General features: G+C 45.9%; 1 protein-coding gene across 17 annotated transcripts in view; it reads left to right on the top strand.

The window, feature by feature from the left end:
• The window catches only part of PRR5 (proline rich 5), an 88352-nt gene that overhangs the window by 5590 nt on the left and 59103 nt on the right, over positions 1 to 23659 (top strand). For 5 of the 17 annotated variants that reach the window (XM_075443051.1, XM_075443057.1, XM_075442933.1 and 2 more), the window contains exons 2-5: positions 2112 to 2382; positions 5174 to 5339; positions 17385 to 17531; positions 17880 to 18018. The gene's annotated coding sequence lies outside the window, so the exon portion shown is untranslated. Of the gene's footprint in view, positions 1 to 2111; positions 2417 to 5173; positions 5340 to 17384; positions 17532 to 17879; positions 18019 to 23659 lie in introns of all 17 variants that reach the window. The other 12 variants (XM_075443026.1, XM_075443033.1, XM_075443017.1 and 9 more) reach the window with 10 other exon arrangements.

The following is a 23659-nucleotide window of genomic DNA, read 5'->3' as shown; positions in this document are numbered from 1 at the left end:
TCTGAATCGGTCCAATTCAAAGTGCCAGGAAAAAGACATTCTTGTGGTAATTCTGGCATTCCTGAAGATAGAAAGTATTGGAAAATTTGAGAGCGAGCTATATTGCGTACAATACCCAAGCCGGTTTTGTATGACTGAGAAGCAGCTGGGAAAGTTCAGATAAGAAGCCAGATGTTGGCCCAATTTGTGACATCTGCTTGCGTGGATCCAGTTTGGCGTTACAGCATGCTTACCAAATTAATTCCGTAATGTGTAATTCCAGCATGAGTCGATTTTCCATTTTATTCTGCGTGACTTTTGTTCACTTATCATTGTTAAACAATTTCCCGGGGATGCTCAGGCTTAAGTATGTGTGTGTACGACTACCAGAATTGTCTGTGGTTATGTGGGCAGGACAGAAAATATTAATGGAGGTCAGAAGATAAATGTTTCCCATCTACAGCACTGTATGTACCTTGCTACAGTCATCAAGGATTTCTTAAAGTTTACCAGAAGGTTTAATTTGAAAAATGGCCAGTAAGAAGATGCAGGGTATGTGTGGACAACAAGTTAACCATGAGCCAGCAGTGTGCCCTGGGTGCCAAGGCGGCCAATGGGATCCTGGGGTGCATCAAGATGAGTGTGGCCAGCAGGTCAGGGAGGTTCTCCTTCCCCTCTACACTGCCCTGGTGAGGCCTCATCTGCAGTGCTGTGTCCAGTTCTGGGCTCCCCAGTTCAAGAAAGATGAGGAGCTACTGGACAGAGTCCAGCAGAGGGCTACAAGGATGAGGAGGGGACTGGAGCATCTCTCCTACAAGGAGAGGCTGAGGGAGCTGGGCTTGTTCAGCCTGGAGAAGAGAAGGCTGAGAGGGGACCTTAGAAATGCCTCTAGATATCTGCAGGGTGGGGGTCAGGAGGACGGGGCCAGACTCTTTCCAGTGGTGCCCAGCGACAGGACAAGGGGCAATGGGCACAAACTGAAGCAGAGGAAGCTCCAGCTGAACCCGAGGAAGAACTTCTTCCCTCTGAGGGTGACGGAGCCCTGGCCCAGGCTGCCCAGGGAGGCTGTGGAGTCTCCTTCTCTGGAGATATTCCAGCCCCGCCTGGCCGCGGTGCTGTGCCCCCTGCTCTGGGTGACCCTGCTTGGGCAGGGGGTTGGGCTGGGGGACCCACAGAGGGCCCTGCCAACCCCGACCATTCTGTGTCATTCTGTATGCTTGGCACACTCATGTATGGTAAATGCCTCTTTCTTTTGCTGTTTTCAGGGTGAAGTTTTTAACAATGATAATACACTACTGGCATCATCCCTCTCTATTCTTTTGGTGGGAGAAGAGTATCCAAAAGAATATTTATAAGCTGATTTAAGTTCAGTTAACTTCATTTCCTTTTCCTGGAGCTTTTACCAATGTTTAATGAGAGATGCAACTGAATTGCAGAGCTCTTGTCTCCCACTGAATACACAGAGGTCTTTCTTGAATTCCTATGAAGGTTTCTTGATCCTTCACAGTTTGATCGTGACCTTCGTAATTGTTCCGTAGCATATGGAAAGTCCTGTAGACGCTAATTCTGGTGGCCGTAGTCGTGCTTATTTAACAGATAGTTCCAGACTCATGTTTATCTGCCTTAGCATCTATTGTTTATTGGTGCTTTGATATTTTTTTGTCCCCGTCTTTAAACCCTTGGGTTGAGGAACTAACCAACCCTCCGTTAGCAGAGTACAAACACAAGACAACATGCAGTCCCTGCCCTACACATTATTTACATATTAACACTTTTTTTTATGAATAAACAAGGGAGATCCTCCTAACTGATCCATACCTGGGACCTCTCCAGACTCTCAGCTGCCACTTCAGCAGCGTTCAGATATCCTAGAAAGTAAATCTCCAGCTTAGGGAATAAAATTTAAAACTGAGCACCACTCTTGCAAGAACAAGCTTTGTGCTCGTTGGAAGCTGTGAGGAATTGAAGTTTGTAAAGCCTACCTTTCATCTTTGTGCTTAGCCAAAAATGTGATGCTCTTTCCTCTCTTCTTTGCTTTGTTTTTCCTCTCATTCAAGCAAATGGGCTGATGAATGCTTAGGTGAAACATGCCCCTCCTGTTGTCCGTGTCATTTGCTTGCTTCTTTCAACAGGTTCTTCATGCAGTGTTAAACAACAGGAGAAGAAAACCGCTACTAAAAATGAAGATATTCTATTACCACATTATCCTGTGAAGAAGGATGTTCGGCTGCCCCCTCAAATGGTCGAAGTAGAGAGGTTCCTTGCTGGCCCCAAGATCTGTGATGGCAAGAGCAATAAAAGCACACTGAAGTTACAAATCATCGCATTGCTGAGCGTAAGCTACTGTACGTGGAGCACTCTGTGGAGACTACAGCCTGGAGCGTGACTGTGTAGACAGCTGAGGTCAGCGGCAGAGCTTGGAGATGGATGTCAGAGGGTAGTTAACTGAGCAAGGCTCTTTCCTAAGTATTCCTTGTTGTTCCTTTGGTTTTCCATTCGGACACTTGTACGTACGCAGACGTATAGAGATACACATGCAGACGCACGGTGTTTGCAGACCGAGCGTGAAGGCTGACCCACTGCCTTCAACAGCAGCCACCACTCTGCAGGTTTTGGAACATGTCCTCCCTAGTGCCCTGTGTAACCTTGTTTGGGGAATTACATGGAGGATGGCTCTGGAAAGATACATTTGTTATCTAAATTATGCCCTTATTGGACTCACACAGCTGGTGGAGAAAGTGCGTGGGCCTTGCCATTGTGTTGATCCAGGAGAAGGCTTGTCCACACAGATGCCAGATGGCTTCTGTGCAGTGATCGCGTCACCAGCAGGTGCTAGGGTGGAAGTGGCTGAGCACCGCTTGGAAGGATGGATGTGGCTTTACGCTGCTAGGACATATCCTTGAACGCTCCTTGCTGCATGCTCGTACAGGGAATGTGGGGAATGCTACGTAGTTGGGAATGGAACCAGTGGAACAGCCGAGACATCTATTGGGATTCCTGCTCTTTCAACCTGAGCTTTCCAAAGCCTGGTGAGATAGATCTGGTAGAGCCCTGAAGTGCTCAGAATGGCTTTTTATCCACAAATCCTGCTGAGCAATATTTGCATAACAAGGGGCAGGATCCCCAGTGGTTTGACCGTTGGGAACGACCCAACTCTCTACCATAGTGTGATCCCATATCTACCATAGTGTGATCCCATATAAAATCTAGAGGCATGTTGTGGCTTGGGGTGGCCGCAGTGATTAGGTGAACCCCTCGCGGAGGGGCATGGGGAGCTTTGGCAACCATGGCTACTGCTTTGACTGGCCCGAGCAGCTCCATGCATGCATTCAGAGATACCAGCTAAAAGCAAGTAAAAGCCATTTGCTTAGGTTCTCCCTCGCTGCCTTTTTTTTTTTTAACTCCTGCATCTGCTGTGTTGCAGTCTCCTGCCTGCCTCTACCAGTGAGACTAATGGAGCAGACTTATTAAGCTGATAGATGAAAGAACAGGAAATAACAGTGGATTTTGTGGAATTTGAAGACAGATTTGACCTCTGAGAAGCACATCATGGTGTGCTGGAGTAAAGCTGAAAGATGGTGCCCTTGGTCAGGGTGTCCAAAGTCATGGGGGATATTTGAAGTCATTTGAGAGACTCACTTTGCTGATGTTTTAAAAACACCTTTTTGTTTTGCTGACTCTGCAGCAAAGCCCCTATCTTCCTACCTTGGAAACAAAGTGCAAAACCTTCAGCGTGCTAGTGATGCAGGTCCCTCTCAGACCAACGCTTAGTTTGCTTCTTGATGCGTTACGTTTTTTGCTTACTGAGAGGAAGTCAGATGGGTCATGGCCCTGTGGGTGGTGGCAGGAGGTGCCTGGGAACGGTGGGTTGGGCGCTGTTGCAAACAAATGTCGGTCCTGGTGGCTCGCTTGGTAGCTGCTGAGCGGGGTGTGTTGAGCCGGGGCTTACACTCGTGTTGGGCGAATTCTGGGAGAGCGCTTGGGTAAGAAATCCAAGTGCATGCAGGGCTTATGGGAACAAGTGCAGAGAAGTCAAGTGGTGCCCGTGCATTTAGTGTAACCAAAGGTGTCGGCTGATTTTGCGTGGAGTTTTTAGGTGTGAATCCAGTCTATGAGCAGCACTGTGTGCCCTCTTCCCTGCGGCTTTTCCATTCGAACAGTGTTACCTCGTGCTATAGCTGATGCCTGCAGCAGTCACAGCCAAGTCCCGTGTGCCCTCCTGTTTCCCATCCCTCCCTCTTCCCTACACCCTCCGATTACTTTTCAGTTTCTTCTGTTTAACAACTGTAAATTACTACATTAAACCTGTTACTCTTTGGGGTTGTGTTTATCTATTGCCGATAAGCCCATGTGAATTAAGATACAAGGTCATGTTGGGGGCTTTTAGTTTCTACTAAGTGGAAGAGCAAATATTGCAATCTTGAAGAAATATAAGGGAAATATTTAGTGCAGCCTCGATGCATGGAATAGCTTCAGGGGAGGATGCAGAGTCGCCAGGCCTGATGTACCTCGGTACAGCGAGGTGAAAGGCAGTGCGGCTCCCTGGTACCTGAGCAGAAGATGGACATTTGGCCCAGCGCTGCTCGCTGCGGCTGTGACCTTGTGCCTCGTCCCAGCAAGACTGGGCAGTGGGGGACAGTGGCAGCAGGGAAGGAGGGCAGAAGGGAAATGACCATCCAGTTGTCTGTCCTCTCTCCCAGGAAAACCTGGGCCTCATGAAGTCACCGTGAAGCTAGAGCAGTTTAAAAACTCACCAGGTCAACCCACCACCCTTCCTGGAGAGCAGAAATCCGGTCTTCATTTCAGTCACTTCTTGTTCGGCCTCCAAAACCCCTTTGTGTATGGCCCTGAGGGCAATATTCCAGCTGTCTGTTTTAAAGAGCCAGGCTGACTAACGCCTGCTTGAGGGAAGAGCCTTGCCCTTACGGGGAGTACCAAGCCTGCAGAGTCCTCTGGCTCCACAGAGGACATCTGTATTCAAACAGAAACAAGCAGAGCTTTTTCCCGAGTCGAACGTCCCCGTCTGCGGGGCGCTTGCCGTGCTCTCGTGGCTCCCTGGCAGTGCTCTCCGCTGTCGCGTTTCAGTTTTTGTTTGCTGTTAACACAAAGGCATCTGTGTTAATCGCCGATTTTCCAGGCAATTCGGCGTTCTCTTCCAGCTTCTGGCCACCTTCTTTCTCATTTTTTTTCCAAGGTGGAAGTAAAATCTGGTAAAAATGAGGAAATGTAGAAGGGGATTGACCTAAGACTTGAAAATGACTGTGACAGGAAACCAAATGGGCTTATGCGCATCTTTATTTCTGTGTGATTTTTCAGCAGAAAGTGAGATCCATCCCAGCCTGTGAATCTCCGTGACCTTGGTAAGTCAGGCAAGGCAAGAGGGACTTTTGCATTGCTCTCTTTAGCAAAGCCTGTAGCTTGCTGGTCAAATCCCACCACCTTAGAAAGGCAGCAGATCATTTCAGCTCTGGAAGGCCTGCCTGCGGACTGCTCCATCGCTGAAGAAAACGCACTTGGAGGGCTGTGTGGGAGGCAGTGTTCCTTTGTCTTTGATTTTGTTTTTCAGTTTTGAGTGCTATTTTTCATGTATTTTTTTCATTTCCTTGAGCATCGCTATCATATCAGAAACTAACTTTTTTAGAGTATCTTTCTTCTCCCGCCCTTTAATTAGCAGATGACAGCTACCAAACATCATCCCACAAATATTTCAGCAAACCCAAGACATTCTTGGTGTATTTATGAGGTAAACAAATGGAAGGAAAAAAACAGGGTTTTATAGCAGTTGTATAATATTAATAGTAGGCTTTCAACTTGTTCTGAGGCTTCAGAATTGATTTTGAGGCAGGGAATTAGTTTTTTAATAACCTTTAAGTGGAGTGATGAGGAGTAAAAAAGCTGCTTTGGCTCTGCATGGGGAATGGAGCAGCAACGACCCAGACCAGCTTTCCTCGGGGACCGCTGCGCTGTAGTCGTCTGGGTGAGGTCTTTAGTATTCGGTCGGGTACCGGCGCTGTGTGAGACAAACAGAGGCTGCCAGCCTTCTGGGATGTCGCTAAGAGCCGCCTTCTCGCTCATCGTTTGAAAATGAAGCGAAATGGGGAGGAATTTTTTGAGTTGTCTGGCTTGCTGCTGTGAGATTGTGGAAATGCTTGCGCTGCTCTTTACCCATGAATGATTGTGCCTAGAACACATCCTGAGAAGAACATATGCTTCTGGTTTTGCTTACACTTAGTTACCTTCTGTGTGCTGCCTTCCCACAGCACCCACCTCGGTCAGATTGTGGTCTGTGAGTCTGTGACTGAGGCTCCATAGTTTGAGAATGATGCAAGAAAACCCCAACAAATAATAATTCAAAATCCTCAAGTACAACTACTTTTATACTGTTTTGTAAACGCTTAGGAACCTGCTCGATAAAGCTTGGAGTAAATATGGTCCGACTCGTAGTTAATTTTTACTGAAGTGCGATTGCCCTTGGAGCTCAGAGTTTTCCCTGAATAAAATGCCTGAGAAGCTGTGCCTGGGCTTGTGCAGTCTCTCGAGCAGCTTTCGGCTCTGGGGTCTGCGTTTGTCGGGGTTTCCCCTGCTGCTTCTCTTTGTGTCGGGACCCTGGGCGGCTTTCCAGCTCTCGCTGAGCTGCCGAGAGCGAGTGGAGGAGCGGCGCGCTCTCACCGCTAACGCAGCAGAGATGGAGAGACAGATTTTGGTGAAGGGTGGAGATGCCGGCTGAGGATAGGTTCGGAGTCACCCACTCGGCCCCGTGCCTCAGCTCATGGTTCCTCCCCGTTGTACGTGCCTGTTACTCGGTGGGGGTAAGCACGACCAAAGCTGGCCGTAGCTCTTCAGGATTCTTCTGATTCACTTTTTTGGTCATATTTTTCCTTTTTTTTGTTGCATAACTGGGATAGCTGATGCTCCAGTGTAAATAGTGTGGCGCTGGTAAAAGCCTCTCTCCCCCCCCTTCATTATAAACACGATACAGATGGTTGTCTCTCTTTAATACAGAGCAGTGACAAATAAGACTTTGGGTAAATTCATCATCAAAGCACTTACCAGCCAGTATTGTCCACCAGTGAGGTTTTGATAAGCTCTACAAGTGTGCCTTAATATCCAAATTCTTCTTTCACTCTGGTTATCACCTAACTTTTGCTGTTGTAATGGAGAGTTTTCATAAGATTTCCCGAAGTTTGGTTTCAAGTGTAGCAAGATCTTGTGGTTGGGTTGTGCTGCTGGATCTGAAATCTAAATCGTGTTGCCCTTCGACTACTTGTGATACTGGATCACCCATATTTCACAGAATCACAGAATCACAGAATAGTAGGGGTTGGAAGGGACCTCTGTGGGTCACCCAGTCCAACCCCCCTGCCGAAGCAGGGTCACCTACAGCGGGCTGCACAGGACCTTGTCCAGGCGGGTCTTGAATATCTCCAGAGAAGGAGACTCCACAACCTCCCTGGGCAGCCTGGGCCAGGGCTCCGTCACCCTCAGAGGGAAGAAGTTCTTCCTCGGGTTCAGACGGAACTTCCTGTGCCTCAGTTTGTGCCCGTTGCCCCTTGTCCTGTCACTGGGCACCACTGAAAAGAGCTTGGCCCCTCCCTCTCCTTTGTTTTCATGGAAGCTTGAAAATGTTCCAACTGTATCATCTTTTGCTGAAGAAGTAGTTTTGTTCAGGTTTTAAATGATTTCTAGTTACATAGGGTTACCCACTTACAAAAGGGTTGTGGAAATAATGTTAAAAAAGTTTGTAGGTTGGTGTTCTCGTGGCACCAGCAGGAAATTGCACTGGAGCTTTAGCCGAGTGACTCGGATAAGGGCAGCAGAGATGCTGTGCTGCCATCCGCTCCACAAACTGCTCTTGCTGGTTAAAGCACGCAGAGGCAGCCTTTGGCCTGGCTGTTTGACCCTGCCCCGCTGCCAGCTGTTCGTCCCGCCTGTGTCTGCCTAGCACAACAGGCTGGGAGCGCTCCCTGTCCCACCACAGGGCTGATCAGAAAGCTCAGGTTCAATAACCGTGGAATGGGAGGCGCCTAAATGAGGGTGTCTGAGTGCTGGTGGGGCTGCTCCTCCTCTGCCCTGGGGCAGGAGGGATCCCTGCACCTAGGGCCTGCTCTGGCCCTCCCGCTGGCATCTGCAGAGGGATCAGTTTGCACAGTGTGACAATATCTATAAGCAGAACCTTAGCCTGGTTTAAAGAAATCCGTTTAACGCTAGTGCAGCAATTATGTTTTGGCAGAACTGGCGTGTTCCTGTGGGTGTGAATAACATGTTAGTTTGTAAAATGTTCACCTTTAAATTGCCCGGTGTTATTTTTCTAGCAGCTCTTTTCCTCTCCTGTGCCTGGTGAGAGGCCAGCACTTGGGGCTTTCATTTATGAGTGGCTTTTTTGTCCACATGTCTTGGTACATGCTCCAGAAGCTCACAGAGTGCGGCGCAGGTAGCAGGCCGCCGGTGCTCTCTCAGCAGGTGGTGGCTATTCCTTTGCTGGAGACAAACTCGGACATCTGTTCATGTGTAAAAATCTCAACAATCGTGGAAATTTTGGTAGGAATGAAGACATGACAATGAAAGTCTCTCTGGACAACCTGGTAAATTAAAATGGGGAAGAGAAAGACACAACCACCCAGACTGAAAAGGGTCTTATTTTAAAAAGTTGAAAGTTGTGTAGAAATTTAGCCAAGTTTGGAACAGGTTGGGTAGTCCAGGACAACTCGTTGCTTGTGCCAAATGGAGGAGAATGGGGAAGAAGTTTTAGGTTTTTTCTTTTTGCTGATGAATCGGGTTTCCTGTTTTTTTTCTTTCTCCTTTTTGTAGTAAGGATGTTTCTTTTCAGTTCAGCCAGTACAAGTTGAGCCCTCAGGATGGTCTGGGGGCTTACATGCTTGTGTGCTCACAACAGTGGCAGGCTGGGACCAGGCAGTGCCGTGGTGGTTGACGAAGTGACATCGTATTCCGGCTGTGGAATGACCGAAGGGAGACTCTTAGTGATGTTGCTGCTGTTGCAGTTACTTGATCATGATTGTACTTAAGCAACTTACTAGCAGAACCGTTGTGTTAGACTTCACATAAGTACATGGAAATAGACACTTAAAATGCATATATGTATATACACATATATATGAATACACATTCTAAAGTACTAAAAAATAAGAGGTCTGGTAAGAACTCCGTGGAGTGAGAAGATACCTAGAGCCAGCACCAGTGAGGATGCTGCAGCCTCTTCCAGTCCTCCAACAAATGGCCAGTGTCAGCTGGCATGGTGTAAGTCTTAATGGGCAAGGATATATTAGATTTCTCTCTGATAAACTGCCAGCTGTCCTGCAGGAAGAGCTTCCAAATCGTGCTCTCCTCAGCCGATAGGCATGGCTTTCTGCCTGGATTTCTGTGCAGCTGGTGAGCCAAACAGCATCCCACCTGCCCGCCATGCAGCTGCTGGCTTTGCCCGTGCCAGACCAGCTGTGCAGCAGCAGTTGCCATCTGCCTGGGGTGAGGACAGATTGCTAGTCCCGAGACTCAGGAAGTAATTACAAGGTGAGTTTAATTTGTTCTTTGAGCACGTTGAGGTCCAAGTAGCTCTCCCTCCCCCCGCTGAAAGAATCGGGGTAAGGGTTGGGAGGAAAGAAAATGATAGGAGGGAAATACAGGGAGGAAAGAATTGAGCTGCGTCCGCACCATCTGCCCGCAGCGACTCGCGCAGCTGCGCTGCCGCTGGCAGGGTGCTGGCTCTCCGCCAGCCAGAGGGCTCGCCTTGTGGGCACAAAGCGCTGGAGATTAATGCTCGTAGAAAGCCTGGTCAGAATAAACTGTACCTGGAGGCAGAGGCTTTAACTGCTGGGAAAACCTTCAGTATCCTCTTTCTTCTCTTATTTCTCCCTTTCATCCACCCAAGACTTTCCTAGAATTTGGGAGCCAAATATAATTTCAGTATGCATGCTTTTTCTGGATCAAGTCCTGTACCTCTGAATGCAGCATGATCAGTTTTGGAACATGAAAAGGTTATGTAGGAGCGGAGGGGAACGGCCAGTTAGAGCTACAGTGGGACTAATTCTGTACTTATAATCAGTTAAAGATGTGCTGAAATGCTGCATTAGCTCATGGCCTCCATCTGCTACCTGGGGCTGCACAGTTTCTGACAGTCTCAGCTGCAGGGACATGTGGAAGATGCCCTCTTTTTAGTTGTGAAGAATATGTGTTTTGTGTCTGTTGCTGTGGAAGCATGGTAAACAGGCAAGCATGGACTCAAAGCAACAAATACTAGAACCTACACAAGGTAGCAAATACTAGAAACAAATACTAGAATACTAAGAATACCAGGAGTGTAATGTGCTTTTGTGAATGGCTTTAGATATCTGTCTTGAAATCTCAGCTGGGCTCTCAGGAGATGTCTGAGGGGTTCCCCTAGTGCAGGATGTGTGTGGAGTCCACCTCTTCTTTCCCGAAGGCTCTTTGGGAGTGAAGGTGTCATAACAGCCTGGGTCCTGATCCAGTATCTGTTGGCATCAATAGAGAAATACCTTGTGTACCCAATATAAAAAAATCCAGCACAACACTATGTTTGATTTTCCTCTCCTGGTATTACTAGTGATCATAAAGATTTTCCAGATATTAGTCCCTGGCAAGTGTCCCTTGCTGAGCCTGAAGGACCATTCAGGCAGTTGTTAATCCCCAAGAACAGCTCTGCATTGGAGTCATTACTGAAGAAAAGAACATTGTTTAGAGGCTCACGTTGGCTCTCGTAACTGTTCAGAGAGGTGATGATGGGATGACATTTTTCACATCCCTAGTATTTGCACTGTAGGACTTAAAATTATTGATATCAGGAGCACAAAAAGATAGGTGACTTGTATCCAGGTGCTTTTTGTGATAGTCCTGTAGTTGCTGCTACTTCTATTTACCTCTCCTTTGTTGAAGTCGGTTTATTGCCCCCAAAACCCTTCCCTACGTACTGCTTCCAGCACACAGAGTCCTGGCGTTGTGACACAGTTTGTGTAGCCTCTGGCTGCTTTCAGTGGTGGAGCATCGATGGAGCCGTGAACTTGTGGACTTCTGTATACGTCCAAGCCCAACATTCACGTCTCCCCAGACTTTGGCAACTGAGAGATTAGAGGTCTGTCTGCCTGCTCCCAACAGTAGTTTATCCTCTGCTGTCCAGGCATATCACCCTCGCTAGAGAAGAGTTGAAAACTTTTTTTTATGTCCTTTCTCCTTTTGTGCTCAAGGGGTTCGGGCAGCGGTACCTGCTTTGAGAGTGGCAGCAGATGCAGGCTGTGGAGCTGTGGTCTCACGTTGCTAGGCTTCCTCGGGGAGCTTTTGACTGAGCAGCTGCCATCTCCTGCGTAGTCACAAGCTCAGTCTGAGTGTAGTGGAAATGTCAAAGGAAATTTGAGAAGTCACTGTCTCCAGCTATTTGCTACCTTTCTTCCAAATCTGCAAGGCTGGTAGAGCAGAAGGTATCTCAGCATTGCCTCTAGCAGCTTCACCAGAACCTCCCCTTTGGCAGCGTAACTGACGCCCCTGGGCTTTGCACAGAAACAGGGTAGAACACATCCCCTCTGCCAGCTTTGCTCTGGTGGGGCAGGGGAAGAGGCAGGAGGGGTAGTAGTGACATCATTTCTCAAATTTCTCCTTCCAGACTTGGAAAACCGCTGTGATGAGCTTAGGATGAACTGCCTGCTTATCTTCTTTCCTTCCCTCCCCCCTGCTCCCGTGCAGTCGTAATAGTCCTGGAAGTGGAGAATTACAAGGTTTCACATTCCTTTTGCCCAGTCCATCACACTCAACCAAAATTTTCTGTTGCAGCCAGAGCCTTGTGAGCAGCTTTTTTCTTGTAAAACTCCGCTGTGGGTCCTGCATACATGTCTAACCTGATGCTGATGAGCATTGTTAGGCTTGGTTGTACCGACTGTGGCCATCGGTAACACCACCCCTGCTCTAAAAACAGAGAAACGGGAGCGGCTTTTGCTCCAGTGTGTGCCTGAAAGGTGCTGGTGAAGCTTGGTGATTTGAGCAAAGAAGTCAATGTTAATGTTGGTGGGCCTGAGAGCAAGTTCAGCAAAGTCTACAGATTTGTGAGACGAGACAGATAAAGTTGTCAAGGTGGTTTGAGAGTTGTGACCTGGTCATTCCTTTTTGCCATGCAGACTTTAAATTGTTGCTGCGTTGGAAGTCGCTTCTGGCTCCGCTCTGCTGTCAGATGCCTCTCTCTCCTGATGCTTCTCCCAAAGCTTGCTTACCGCTGGCCGTGCCGGAGCGATGGACCCGATGAGAAGGGTGTGGTTTGTGTCTCTAAGCTGGCTGTGAGTCTCCGTTGCCCAGGACCCATCAGTCTCAGTATCTCTCCATACAGGAGGGCTGGGGTTCTTAATGGGCAGCTGCTGTTCTCGGCGGAGGTTTTTCACGTATGCTTCAGAAGCAGCTGCCTGAGATGTGGTCTGGCACCTCTGCAGACAGGGGCTGAGCACCGGGCTCGGAGAGGGGCCGCGGTGAGGGTGGCTGTGGGCAGGACCTCCCCTCGGTGCAGCAATTGCTTATAAATAGGAAGACAAATTGCAATGTTTCCTTTTTGGTTTTTCACCTCCCGCAGTTCTTGGGAATGCGGAAGGAGGCCAAGAAGAGATAGATGTTGGCATTTTAGCTAAAAGCAAAGGCAGCAAAGCGGCATGCCCTTTTTTTCTTTTTTTGAGAAATGTTGCTGCAGAGATAGTGGCAGGCTGCTGTGCAAAAATCCTGCCTGGCTTTGCTCATTTTTCAAATACAGGGGTCAAGCAGTTGACAGGGTCTGTCTGTGAGATTGCTGAAAGTGACTGAGCCAGCAAAGGGGACCCAGCGGGTGCTGAAGTGGAATTCGTCCAAAATGCCCTTGTTTACACTCACTGCATCATTTCCCAGTAAAACCCTTCAAAAGCTGCTTCAAAAATTAATGTGTTTGAGTGCTTTAATGGAAGCAAAGGAGAGACCTTTCTGTTTTGTCCTGAAAAAGCCCGTGAAAAGTTCAGAGGGAACTTTTAATGTTTAGTTATGCGGCATTCACCCATCCACGAACTCTTCTCCCTGAGTAACCTGAAGCTTTGCTGTGTTGTTGAAATTGCTGGGGGATGTTGACTTTCATGTGAGACCTGTAAATGGGCAGCCTGTACAGCCAAGGCACTAATATATCAAATATGAATTTAGCTTAAAATGATGCACATTATGAACAGGATTGTCCAGTCTTTTCCTGCTGAAATTGTTGAATATTTTTTTCCTATAATTTTCATTAAAACAGAGCCAGGGCAGTGCAGAAAGATTTAAAGGGATTTTTTTTGTCTGTTTTGTAAAGTGGTAGTCACCCCTTGAAAAAATGTATTACTGTTCTACCTCCACGTTTAAATTCACAGCTTGCTTGCAGCTTGAAAACACTGGCAGTCACGCAGTTGCATTTGCAAGCTTGGCTTGTGAGATGTTTTTCCCTAGCTGAATGCGAATTAAACTCAGGATGCTGCGAAATCTGGTTCACAAGGTGCTCTCTGAACTGGAGCATCACCAGCTACCTCTGTGCAAGCAGGCTTGCGGTAGTCTGTGTGCACTTGTCCATGCCATCAATTAGTCCGTACTTTTAAGATTTAGTCTACGGGAAATGAAGAATGAGAGGGGTTTTAAATATGGATTATTGGAGTTTTGAGTGTGGAGAGAGGTTTTAAGTAGGAGTTTTGAGTGTGAAGAAAGTCATAATCTGAGAGAAGAGGGGAGATCTTTTGGTGCTTTTAGACTCAGTTGATCGTCTAATGAGCCCCTTAAAATTTCATTTTTGTTTTTGGTAGATTCAGCTTTTTCTTTGTCTCCATGGAGTAAAATTTGACACATTTTAATGCAGAGCTTTCTATGACTTTTTCATCCCACTTAGAAGAGTAATACCAAGGATTTTTAGGAGCAATTATCACCTGGGTTGCTATCTTCATACTTTGATGTCCTCAGAGTTATAAATGGAGATGAAGCGTCACTATTGCAGCAGAAAAGAAACTCAGCAATACAAGCAACAGAAACAGACTGTCAGCAAAAAAATTCAGCTATGAGATGTCAGCATTAGAAACAATCATATTATTTGTCCAAGGAAAAATGTTGCCCCAGGGAAGGTCAACAGGGACATTCCTGTCCATTTCTGTAGCCAGATTTCATCAGAATTCATCCTTTAGTTTGAATTTATAGTAAGAGTTTTAATTCCATTAACATTAAATATTTTTTAAAGGAGAAAGATCAGGGAGGTAAAGCCCAGAATATATACCACCATCCTTTTATCTCTGAAATAAAAAATATTTTATACCTGCGAATCTTTCACAGTCTGAAAGAAGAGTGAGCCAAGGTGCTGGGGAAGCCAGCTGTAGCGTAGGCTGAACTCTTGGTTTTGCTTGTTGACACCAGTTGTAGACTGGCTTGTTAAATGGCCAGGGAGGGCACGGCCAAGAGCACAAAAGACCACTTGCTTCATAGACTGAAAGAAGACTTAGCCAGCCCAAAGGAAAATCTGCACGTATGTAACTTGAGGAATAAAGCCAGGAGTGGAGATGGTGTGGTTTGGATCAATGTCTTTTCACCTCATTCTCCCATGCATTTTTTTGCACGCTGCCGGTTGATTGAGCTGGGCGTGCAAAACTCTGGAAGTAGTGTCCAAGCCTTTGCAGTTTCCAGCCATCCGTGTTCTTCTCGTCGTGGCAGCCCCAAATTACAGTCTCCCAACAGGAGAAGGTCTGTAATGGTGCTGCTGTGGGTTTTCACACGACAGATCTTGGCCACGTCAGCCTGCCAGGCTGGCTGCGGTTGAATTGCAATCACCATTTCCAGACTGTGTTGGTTCTTGGCTGGCGCCTTCGTAGGCTGCAGTCACTGAAGCGATAGGCCTGATTTGCCGGCCGCTCACGGCTGAACTGAAAGGCATCCACAGTGATACCCCAAATTGGAGCCCATGTGACGGATTTCTCTGGCCGTAGCTGGCTGAGCAGTAGGTGTGAGTGGGCAGCTGTGCCGGCTCCACTGAAATGCTGATTTACAGCAGCTCTCGTTGGTCCTAAGGAACTGAGGGTCGCTTTGCTGAGCCAGTTCATGCTGTATGAAAAATGGATTTAAACTGCACTCAGAAATAAATTAATTTTAAAGCACAATTGTTTAGAAAAGGAGGGCAGTTATAATTATGTATTATATAATGCACCTGTGATGCACAATCCTGTGTTTTACCCCATATTTTTGAATACTCACTAGTATTTGGACAGCTAGCCTCCCTGCCAGAAGCAGCATTTTGAATCTGAGCAAATTCCACGGCAGCCGTTCTTTCGAACGGCATCCCCAGCCGTGCTGCACCTTTTCCTCCTCTGCCTCGAGCACAGACTATACCTGGAAATTACACTGTCCTGTGGCCCAGGGCGGTTTGTGCTGAATCTGCATTTGTGGCAGCCTGGAGGAGCAGCAGCCTCTGGAGTCCCGTTTCTTTCCACGCTGGTCAGGAGATCTCCCAAGCTACGCCACGATGCCTGTGCCTGCAGCAGTACTTTGGGTCGTTCACTGTGGTTCCTCTCAGACTTGTGTTGTTGCTCTCCCGGTGGTGAGGTGGAGGGATGGCTAAGGAGTGTTGTACCGGAGAGAACTGGGAAGCAGTTCTGAAATTCTGCCTCTGGGCAGTGCCTGGTTTCAGGCATGCTGTCAATACTTGATAACAGAAGGCTATCTGAATTCTTGATTTGCTTTACCTGTCAAAATAACATCCTGATTGCTCAGCTGGTACGAGGGATGTCATTAATTACAGCCTCCTGGAACTTCTGTACAACAGCATCGTGGGTTGTTTTTTTTCAGGCATTCTCTTTTTCCCTTTCCCCTGAAATTATAAATAGTTAAAAAAATCCACAGGATATTAGATGAAAGCAAGATAAATCTAATTCACAGGTTTAAAAAAATAATGATTTGTACTTCATATATGCATTAGTGGAATAGCTGATCTTTGATCATCAAAGTTAGGTCCATTTAAATGAAAAAGGTGGAGTTTTATTCTGAAGTGACCCCCTCAAATCGCGAGGAATAGCACTGTGATGTTGGTTCGTTATCCTGGCTAATCAAATTATCACAGGTTGTAGGCAAAATGGAGGTGTTTTTTTTTTTTTATCTGCTAGCATGGGAATGTCAAGCAGGATCTCCAGGCAAAACACTGTTTTCATACCCACAAGCATCTAATCTTTTGAGAACCAAATAGCTGTTATTACACTTCCTGTCCATAATACCTGTCTAAAATCAGTGGGATTTCTCATATATTTTAAATTGGAAGATTAAGAATCTTCTTCAATTTGTCTTTTAGACGGGGAGGGGAAAAAAGACAAAATTTGTGACAAGGGCTGTTATTTTAGATACGTACTTTGATAGTGTCCGCTTCCAGCTGGGATCGGTCGGTCGTAGCTTTTGGAAGCCCTCAGTGTCCTGACCACTCTGGCGGTTTTGGCAGACGCTCCCAATACAAACCCAGCCATATCAAGGAAGATCTACTCTGTTACAGCTTGCGTTGCTTGGAGCAGTTTTTCGTATTGTAGTACAGTGTCTAGCTGTGTCCATGGGGGTGGTTGTTGGGGTGGCATGTTTGTATCCAGTGCATTATGCTCAGATCTTGGTTGTTTGCTGTACATCCCTCACTTCAGATTTGTTTGTGTGGCGTCTCCCAGATGCACGCCTGTCGCTGGAATGGTTGCTTTCCCTGCCTTGCCCCCAGGTACTCAAAATATCGGTTCCTGACTCTGAGCTGCCAAGCTGCAGACGATTTCTCTCATTCTGCAGGCTCTCTTCTGAGCTGCTTATGTGTGTGCTCCTCAGTGCACTGCAGTCAAAATGCACTGACTTCGCACAGCACTGTTACTTAAACTAACACCTCTGGTTTTAACGAAAAGAAGTGATAACAGAATGAAGCTCACCCCCATAGAGCAGACAAAAGGTGGGAGTATGAGGGGATTGCTTAGTTCTCTCGAATGCAGGAAAGATTAACCTTAAAATACACATTTTTAAACACATGCAGCTATTTACATCCTTCCAAAGTGGGTATGAAATGCCACAAAACAAAAGCAAGAGCAGTTTGTGCCCAGGTTAAGCTGAGCCAAAAAAGAGATCTCTATACTCCTAGTTAAACTTAGCAGTGTGTTAGAGCTGGTGTTAGTGACTATGCAAAGTGCAAGGCGTGAAGAGCTGTACTCAGAATGTGGGTGCAGATGTGTGTGAATACTGCTGTGTGTCTGTGTGTATATATTTCTTTTTTAATTTTTTCCTAATAGTGTTCTATATTTATTGACCGGTGATTTAAAAGACAAAAAAAATTTTTTTAATTATGAAGATGTTTGTATTGTAAGTCGCATAATTATAAATTCTGTGCTGCACCAAAATGTCCGCTCTGGGGTTGTTCCTTGTGTTGATAGTCATCTGAGAGAGGCACTTCGAGACCAGCTGAGGACAGGCACTGATATGACGACCATCAGTTGAAGCCCTAAAGAAAGAATTTCCAGTACTTCTGAATGATGCGTGTAGGACTTTTCTGGGCCTTACGGAAGAGCTGACCTCCAAAGGTGAGCCCTGCAGATCACGCAGCGTATCGCAAGCCTCTTTCGGTCACCTCTGCAGTGCTCGCACACAACTGCTCGCCCTCCGCGTGCTCGCGGAGCCTCGCGTGGCCTCTGTGGTGACAGGTCTGGCTCTTAGCGTTGGTGTCCAGGAGTCGCTTCCACCAGAGAAAACCAAACAGAAAAGGGAAAGTGCAAGGAGAAATATTTATTTCTATCAGTGATGGGATGGAGCAGCACTTGTTTCACTTCTGTGTGTGTCACGCATGGGCTTACTAATAAGTGTGCTCTTGAGAAGCAATTCCTACACTAGCAATATGTGCAATACTACTTTTTGTGCATCTTCTGTTGCAGAGCTGCCTTTTTTGCAAGGGGCTGACTTTTTTTCAACCAAGTTGTATCGCCCGTCAAGAATTTTCATGTGACTCTTGGAAACCTGCTGCAGAGTCTTCCCTACTTGCTATTCAGTCCTGTTTTCTTCTCCCATTAGCAGGTAAGCACACGTCTCTGCAACACTATTTGCAACTGGAAAATGTTTTCAATTTTAGACACTTGAAAAGTTCATTTTGTTGGAGTCACTAGGGTTAACATATCTCTTCCAAAATTTCCCACAGAACTGACTATTTTCTGCCATAGAAAAATATCTGGATAACAGTGCAGTACTGTGGGATTTTTAACATCAGCTCATGTCCGTCTCTACCTCCCTCTAGCTTTAGCGCAGCTTAAAAAATGGTATGCATGGACTTTCAGCTGTGCATCTATTTACATCTGAATCAGGGTTGTGAGCAAGCAATATAGAAAACTGCTTGAATTTCTGCGCTCTCAGAGAAGCCTCTAAATAACATTGTGTCCTTGGGGGGGAAAAAAGCCCTGAAGCAGAGAGCCAGAACGCGTGATGCAGAAGCTCGGTTGTTACCCACCAGGGTGACCTGGAGCTGCGTGAGAGGGTTCAGGTGCTGTTCACCGGGATCGTAGTCAGACAACCACTGCAGAAACAGATGAAGCTGCCCCAGCTGACTGTGCGCTGAACCACAGGAGGAGCTCTCAAATGACCTATATATGATCGATGTACACGTGGGTGCGGCAAGAAGCGGCACGGAACAGCTGAGCCGTAGTAATATCTTACACAGCTGCAGCTGTTTCTGCAGAGGTGCTTGGCACAACCCTCTAGAGTTCATTGCTAGAATTGGGACTGGGTTTGAGATTCAAGGTTTTGAGGAAGGAAGAGATTTTAGAGACTTACTGAAATCAGTTTTAGGAAACACTAGTCATTAACTGAGAGTGTGTATGGGGGTATGTGTGTGCATTTATGTGAAAGGAAAGTAAATGTGCTAAATCTGTCTTTGATGTTGTTCTGTTTTTCTGTTAACATTATCATCACATGTAGTAGCTCTTATTTTTTCAAAGCAAGTTAGAAATTTTCTCAGAAAACAATTGCCATTTTCCTTCTCCAAAATAATTTTCTTTCTGAACATATTAAGACACTTATTTTCTCTTAAAGATTTGTTTACTGTATCACTAAGATGCAGAATCTAACCTCTGCCATGGCTTCAGCTTTTTGTTCTGTGTTTTTTAAGCAAAGAGGTCTTTCCTAAAGGGTTTGCTTTTGAAAACTTCTGTCTTGATTTGCTTGGTGGTAGTGCATGCTTTCTTCCCAGTTTGTATCCAGTGGTGAATGATGGGAGTGCCCACTTGTGCTGCTTGCTGCAGTGGTGGCTGGAGTTTGCTGCAGTGGTTGCTTGGCCTCATCTCAGGCTGCAGGGGTGAATGGTCCGCCGTGATCTGCAGCTCCCGCTGGGGCCCCGTACGGTAACCCGGTGCGAGGCTGGCACCTACAGCGGATTTTAGCTTGATCTTCAAGATGGGCATAGACCTTTAAAAGGGAGAGAAACCATTTTCGCTTGCACTGCGCTTTTTTCCCTAAGGGTTTCCAGGGTGTTGTTACCTCCTGCCAGTCTGGATTCCTGGGGAAGTGAGTTAGCAGCGAGGGGGGTATTTGACAGCTGTGCGTTGTACAACGGGAACTTGATAGTCCTGGGTCGTGCAGAGCATGGATACGGGCATTGCTCTTCTCCTGGCAAGTGATTCCCCTGGAAAAGTTCAGGGAAGAATCTGAGCATAACTCACTCAGAAAATCCCTGCTACCTCTGCCCACGTTATTTCAAGCATACCCTGAAAATTTCTGCTCCTGAACTTAGAACCTTCTCTAACGCAAATACCCACGTCTGCAGTTAATTAAGTTAGCAGTCTACCAACTAATCTGTTAGCAAACATGCGTTCTGTCAGCAGCAGCTCCAAAGGCTGCTGTTCAGAGGATTCAGCCGTTGCCAGCAGAACTAAAAGCTGCTCTAATGCTTCACTGAAATATTGTGAAAAGTTCAGTGTGAACACTCCATCTTTGTTTTGTTCATTGTTAAACTTTTTATTCTTGGTATTGTAAGGAACTGCCCCTCAGAGTAAACAGAGACATGTGCATGCCTTCTGTTTCTAGAGGAGCATGTGCAAGCTATCCTGCTGTAAGCTGTGTATAGATTACTGTGTAAGCTGCAGCCTTACTATGATGGACAGTCAGATCAGAGTTCCTACCATGTGAGGTGGCATGATTAGACATTGTGCCTTGAGCAACTTACCACCACCTTGACAGGGTGTTTGCTGGCTGGAAATACCAATGCCGTGGGACAAACACTGCCCGCCTGCTGCAACCCCAGCAGTTCATAACCAACCCCTTGGGGTTTGTTCATTGCAAAAGCCGTAACTTCTCACTTGCTGGCAATATGATAGACTTTAAGTGATGCTTGTGGCTTTCAGTGCAGCATCGTATTCAAATGTTATATTCCAAAAGTGTGCATATTTTCACAGTTATATTTGTTATTTGCTCTTCATCATGGTATGATTTAATTTAATGGTGTTGGGAGTCTGGTCCTACTGTAACAGGAACCACAGTAAACACGTATTGAAGGTTTCAGGCTACCATTAGCTTACATCTGCCGACCATAGCCTTTTTAAATGGTTGTACATAGATTTTACTTTCTCAATGTGTAGAGTCCCAAATTATTCCATGGAAGCATCAACGGTTTCAAATCCAGCACATAACAGAAGCCTTGGCATGGCAGGGGCCCAACCAGAAACAGCAAAGTAATGTGTTTGCTGTGCTCACAAGGAGACAGAAGTCAGTAGGAGACTGCTGAGATAATAAAGGACGTTAGCGGTGTTTACTGTGCCATAGCTGACAAACATTGAATCTTTTTGTAATTAGTATGATGAGAAGTTCCTGGCAAAGTTGTAACTCTCTGTTTGTGCCCTTTTTGCTCCCCCTCCAATACAAAGAGAAGAACCTGACAGTATCTTTAGTTATTGTTTAATTCTCCTTGTCCACTGCTGGAGTGGGTGTTACTCTCAACTCAACTCTTCCCTAAAATCTCAGCTGATTTCCCTAGCCAGAAGATGCTTTTAACCGTCAAATCCCATTTGCCTTTCTGTTGAGGCTGTCCCATGAAGGCTGCAAACTTTGCTCTTTTCTCTCAATCCTGCGATGCCTTTGGTCAGCAGCAGACTCTCCTAGAAATACTTCTAATTTAATGTTTCCCTACTTGAAATACCAGCTGAGCTTGTAAGCCAAAGACATCTCCCAAAGGTCTCTTCATCTAGGGTCAGAGCATGTGCTTGAGGAATCGAAACATTCATTAGCTGGATGCTAGATTATTTACATATGTTATCATGATCAACCAGGCAGTAACAGGCTGGAGGTGACATCCATCTCATCTAATTTTAGGTATTTACAGCTTGGAATACCATATCCATATCTGAACTACTCATATTATGTTCTCTTTATGGTTGATGGAGAGAACAGGCATGTCCTGAGCATGACTTACCTGACCAGTTTTAAATATTTGTGATAGGATGCGATGAAGTGCACCCTGGATGTGCCCAGTTTTCTCCAGGAACTACAGATGAGGTCTGTAATTTGCTGTACATCTCTACTTGTACACATCTCACACATCCCCCTCCTGATGTTTGTTACCTCATTTCCTGGTAGCTGGTGCTGAATGAGCTTAAAAAATGGAAAGGCCAAACTAGAGTGGCTGAACTTTATCACAAGAGTGTCCTAACTGCGCCTTCCAGTTCGACATCCCAGGCCACTACACTGCTGTCACTGTGGTCACAAGTGTCTCCTCTCCCTTCATAGCAAGTACGGAGAATTTAATGAAAAGGAAGGAATTATTTAAAATGTTATTACCAGTTTTCTTCCTGTTACTTATTTACCATCTCAGTAAAATACAGACAGTAGTGAAGTGTAGATAAAAGCTTAAATATGCTATCTATTGGTCTGCCTATCTAACTATGTAAAGTGACTATCAACTATAGAACAGCTGAAGTCTTACATTTATTACATTTAATTTTGCTATAGGTAAAGGAAGGTGAAAATAATATCTTTCATTCCTCTCTTTTCCCCAACTCCACACAAATGCAACCCAAACAACTTTCACAGGGCTGAGAGAAGGAGGACGGGTCACCTCACTGAGGTCTGAATAATCTTCCAAAGGTTAAATAACAAGGATTACCAAAATAAGGCCTTAAAAGTCATATACCAGGCACAGAAAATCATGATGTGGACTTGAACATTGATTATTTTTTTGTTTTTTTTAGAACTTGTGTTCTGCTTTTGAACTGAAACGGGACAGTACCTGATGCTGAAGACTAGATAGCATTTCTTGATTAAAGTAGTAAGAAAAGTATGTAGATAAATGCAGCTGGGTCCCGGTCACATTTTCGTTAAACCCCTTAACGAGGATTTAACAAAGTATCTAGTAATTTTGGTTGCCTTTGGTTTTGGCCCTCTTATAGGGAAAAATTGTTATACAATATTAAGGATTCAGTCTTTACAAATTAAGGCTCCTATATGTTTTTTTTAATCACTACTGGGCACCAACAGTAAAGTTGGAAAGCCTTTTGCTTTTTTGAAGAAATGCTTCAAAACATTTGAACCAAGATTTTCTGTTGAAAGCATAGGTAAGAAGCAATGCACTACAGTAAATGAACAGTGATAATTTCTATCTTATTCCAGCAAAACAAGTTTCTATGTGTTTGCTTCATATGACACGCTAAATTCTTGTACTAAAACCAAATGGAGTCAATGAACCAAAAACCTGGGTTAAAAAAGCTGTTTGTCTTTATGCCAGCCTGAGTCAAAAGTTCAGTTCTGGGTATTCTGCTTCCTCGGAGTGTTCACATCTGGGTCCAAAAGTTTCTGTTGGAGCCAATCTCTAATACAGATGACTGATAAAACTAACGTCATGCCAGGCACATACATGCATGCATCCTTTTCAACATGCAGAGTTTTAGCTGAGGGCCAGGATTCTTTCAGATTTATTGTATGTATAAAGTGATTCAACTCTCCCTTCCCTGTCCTCCTCCTGTCTCCCAGCCTGGCCAAATCTTTTATGCTGGCTCCTACTGCCATATAGCCAAATATTGCTGAAAGGAAGACAGCTTTAAAAAGTTCTTGCTTTTCCTCCCTGTGTTCATCAATCAAATTAAACAGACAGCTTAAAAATTTGTGGAAGCAAATGGCATCCGAAGTGCCCTTGTGCGTTTTGTAATTGCACACAGCTGTGATTACAGCAGCACAGAACACATTTTTGCGTTTTCTTTTTTTTTCAGCACACTTCACTGGTGATTCACCCCTTTTAGGAGAAAGAGAATTTACTGGTTGCATGACCTTTTATTTCTGCAGTAGAAATGGGTGAACTCACTTGGAATAAATACAAGCCAAGCCAAAACATTGCACAGGACAAATTTAATTCCGAATCTGACCTAAGTCTTAGGGGGAAACAAAACAAAACAAAAGAGAAAAAAGGTTGCTTCCTCCTGTCTTTTGAGCAGTACCCTGCGATATGGAAGCACCACCATATCGCTGCAGGGACTGCAGCTTTGTGGATGTGTGTCTTGGTGAAAAGCCAACGAGTGGCAGAACGGGAAGACGCGCGGTGCCGTGGCTGCTTTCCAGGTGGATGTCCGGAGCGTGGCGGGGGAGCGCCGGCAGCCACCTGGAAATGCCCGGTACGCCTTGCTGCACCGACCTGCCGCCCCAGCCCACCTCACCACCACCTCTTGTGGTGGCCGTGGCTCAAGAG

This window comes from Opisthocomus hoazin, chromosome 1, assembly GCF_030867145.1.
Source record: "Opisthocomus hoazin isolate bOpiHoa1 chromosome 1, bOpiHoa1.hap1, whole genome shotgun sequence".
In the NCBI taxonomy this organism is placed as follows: domain Eukaryota; kingdom Metazoa; phylum Chordata; class Aves; order Opisthocomiformes; family Opisthocomidae; genus Opisthocomus; species Opisthocomus hoazin.
Note: the sequence above shows the minus strand (reverse complement) of the source record. Positions and strands in the feature narration are given on the sequence as shown.